General features: G+C 38.1%; 1 pseudogene; it reads left to right on the top strand.

Annotated features, from left to right (window-relative positions):
- Positions 1-549: 549 nt before the first annotated feature.
- On the top strand, positions 550-1,504 carry LOC117980816 (glyceraldehyde-3-phosphate dehydrogenase-like; annotated as a pseudogene).
- Positions 1,505-4,042: the final 2,538 nt, after the last annotated feature.

The following is a 4,042-nucleotide window of genomic DNA, read 5'->3' as shown; positions in this document are numbered from 1 at the left end:
GAGTCAAGCAGAGAGAGTGAATTCTTCCTTACTCAGCCTTCTGTTTTTATTCAATCTTCAACTGATCGGATGAGGCCTGGGGACATTGTGCAGGGCAATCGGCTATACTCAGTTTACTAATTCAAATGTTAATCTTATCCAGAAATACTCTCACAAACACACACAGAAAAAATGTTTAACCAAATATCTGGGCACACTGTGACACAAAATCAACCATTACAAAAGATTCATCCACACTAGTTTACAGTTTACCAATTCTACCATCTCTGTGTTCTATTCTCTGAAGAGCAGCTGAGCATAAATTCCCCCAAATGTTAATATTACAAAAAAAAAAGTTTTAGATTGAAACGAAATCAAATCAAGCAATAGTTTTGGATGCCAAATATGCAAGATGCATACTAGGCACCAACAGTTCTTCCGTGCTGATGCGATTATATAAAAATCATAAATATAGGCTTTCTGCTCCTCCCATTCCATAGACAGTCACATCTTGTGCAGTGCCAGCCATGTCCCTGAGACACGAAGGTTGAAGTGAAGGCCAGAGTAAACGGATTTGGCCTTACTGGGTGCCTGATCACTAGGACAGTTTTAACTCTAGCAAAGTGATTATTGTCACCATCAATGACCTCTTCATTGACCTCAATTACATGGTCCACATGTTCCAGTATGATTCCACCCATGGCAAGTTCCACGCACCATCAAGGCTGAGAACGGGAAGCTTGTCATCAATGGCAATCCCATTACCATCTTCCAGGAGCAAGATCCCATCCAAATCAAACAAGGGGATGCCAGTGCTGATTATCTTGTGGAATCCACCAGCATCATCACTACCTTGGAAAAGACTAGGGCTCACTTAAAGGGGACATGATTTCTCCCCCTTCTGCTGATGCACCCATGTTTGTGATGGGTGTGAATCACGAGAAAAACAAAAACAACTTCACAATCATCAACAATGCTTTCTGTTCCACCAACTGCTTAGCACCCCCAGCCAAGGTCATCCATGACAACTTTGGCATCATGGAGGGATTCATGACCACAGTCCATGCCATCACTGCCACCCAGAAGACGAAGACAGCCCCTCTCGGAAACTGGGATGACAGCTATGGAGCTCCACAGACATCACCCCTGCAATTAACTAGTGTTGCCAAGGCAAAGTCATCCCCACACTGAATGAGAACCTCACTGGCATGGCCTTCTGTGTCCCCACTGCCAACATGTTGGTTGTGGACCTGACCTGCCATCTAAAGAAACCTGCCAAATATGGTAACACCAAGAAGGTAATGAAGGAGGCACAGAAGGGCCCCTCAAGAGCATCGTGGTGCTACACTGAGCACCAAGTTGTCTCCTCCAACTATAACAGTGACATCGACCTTCCACTTTCGACGTTGGGGCTGGCATTGTCCTCAGCGATAACTCTGTCAAGCTCATATTCTGATATGACAATGAATTTGGCTACAGCAACAGGGTAGTAGACTTTATGGTACACATGGCCTCCAAGGAGTAAGAGCCCCCTAGACCATCAGCCCCAGTGAGAACACAACAAGAAAACAGAGGCCCTCAGCTGCAGCAAGTCCCTGCCACATTCTGTCCCTGACATGCTGAGACTCTCCCTTCAACACAGTTTCCACACCAGACCCCCTGAAAAATGGGAGAAGCCTAGGGAGCCCCACCTTGTCATGTACCATCAATAAAGTCCCCTGTACTCAACAAAAGAAAAAAATCATAAACATAATGGCATTTTACCTTCAGCCTGATGTTTTACATCCTTTCTGTTTAACTACATATCTACTCAAATAACACACTGAGGTAGCATAAATATATGCCCATTCCAGGAAGTCTGTACATCCAGTTTTACTCCAGATGCATTTTCTTATGACTGGATTCTCTTTCTCACTGTTCTATAAACTCTTTGAGTTCCTTACTCAATTTTAATCACTTTTAGATAGGTATTCAATATGCTAAACAGAGAGGGGCAAACACCAAATGCAAAATTAAATAAATAAGTAGTTTTATGACTTTTATGTATATTAAGTGTGTAGAGACATTATTAGTTTTTTACTTCTAGCATGAAACATCTATCTCATTGCTTTACAGACATGCTTTATTTGTACACTGCCTTAAAATTGGCTCTCCAGTTATTTTTATGGATTTCTTATCTCCAAACAGATAGTAAATTCCTCAAATGTCAGGGATCATAACCTTCTCTTCTTTTGAATGGTGTTTATGAGCAAAAATGTAACTGCTCAATAAAAGTTAGGTGAATCATACACCTTTGTATTCTTGGTTGAACAAATGAAAGAATAAATGACTGCCAAATCCTCTGCTGTCTCTGTCGTATCTGATCTTCTAAGGGAGAGATGGGATAGGGCATCTCATATCTAGCAATAAAGAAGTTGCTCCACATACAGAAGCTGAAACAAAAATTGATTCTGAAAAATTTACATTTCAAAACAGTGTAAATAACGGTGTTCTTGGAAATGGTGTTCTTTAAAATGCTACGTTATTCAAATCAACTCTCAGTTATTCAGGAGCTAATTATTCAAGGGTTGTAACCCAAGAATTCAATACTTATCCAAGTGGCCTCTTACTGAAGGTGATCAAATATGAGGTCTCTAGAAAGATGCCACCTTTGTAACCCTCTTGAAAAAAATTATTTGAAGACAAAAAGAAGAAGAGATATAATTAACAACTCAGGAACAGAAAAGTCAGCATAAAAGAATAGGCAGTGAACATGGAGATCAATTAAAATCAGATATCCAAATAATTGCAAATCTAGTTATAAAACTAGAGGTAAATGTCAAAAAGAAAGGTTTCTTAATGAAACAAAGTCTTAGTTATAAAATAGATCTAAATCCCAAGATTTGATTAACCAAAGACAAGTAATAAGGGAAGAATAGAAGCACTCTTGAATAAAGAGGTTTCAAAATAAACTAGTTCACTCTTAATTTTGGTAATTACAGAAAATATTAATGAACGGTTTAGGAAAGTTTACAAATAACACATATAACATAAAATCAGGATGTATAACTTCTAAAAGATTTAAGAAAATTAAAGGAAGTAGTTGATTTGTGTTTGTTTATCAAATACATTTTGAGCAGCCTCTGTTTATCGGCACTGCTCCAGTTTGTGTATATACAGCAGTGATTTGCAACCTAGAGACCCAAAGGGTTGATAATGTCTCTTAAAGTGAGTCTAAAAACAACTCAGAAAAAAATATGTTGTTTATAAGCAATAGTCATAAAACAAACAAAGCCAAAAGACTAAAAAGTTAAAAGTTTATGGCAAAGACCCATGAGACCTTGAAGGAGGGGCCTGCAACTCTTTGACCAGCCTGCTGGGTTGTAGACTTTCTGGATGACCCAGCCCTGCTCATTCTCCAGCCTTGCCTTGAGTATCTCTTCCAATTAGTCACAAGGCTTAATTAACTCCAATGACTCTTAAGGATGTAGCACATTCCCTGGGAAGTATATTTTTGCTTATCAGAGTGACTGGAGGTCCCTATTAACATTTGATGGGTTGAGCTAGCATGGTGAAGAAACTTCCTTCATTCCACACAACTTTAGAATATCCCACTAAATATTCATGTAAGTTAAAACATTTCTTTGAAACTTATTACCCAAACCTGATTTTTTTTATATTTAACAAATAACTTTTGCAAGGTTTTAATATAAATGACTTCTGTGTTAATCAAGGGAAGTGGTATTTCATTTTATTCAGAAATTTACCAAATATTGTTCCTCATGTAGGAATATCATGTCATCAATAGCAACCTAACTCATGAAATGTGAGTTACCAACCAACGTAACTATGCTGTGTTTCATTCATAGTGATTTGATGTTTGGATTACAAACATCTGACAACTTCATTATACCTTCTAGAATATCTGTGGTCAACAATTCACACCTAAAATTCTTATTAACTTGCAATATATTTATTGACTTTTGTTTCTTCATTGTATCCCAGTTAAGGCATTTTATTGATTTTTTTTTTGAAATGATGTATGTAAGTACATGTGAATTTCATTTCAGGATAGTAAAAGGGG

The sequence above is a fragment of the Pan paniscus genome, chromosome 5 (assembly GCF_029289425.2).
Source record: "Pan paniscus chromosome 5, NHGRI_mPanPan1-v2.0_pri, whole genome shotgun sequence".
Lineage (NCBI taxonomy): Eukaryota > Metazoa > Chordata > Mammalia > Primates > Hominidae > Pan > Pan paniscus.
This window is presented reverse-complemented; position numbering and strand designations above follow the sequence as displayed.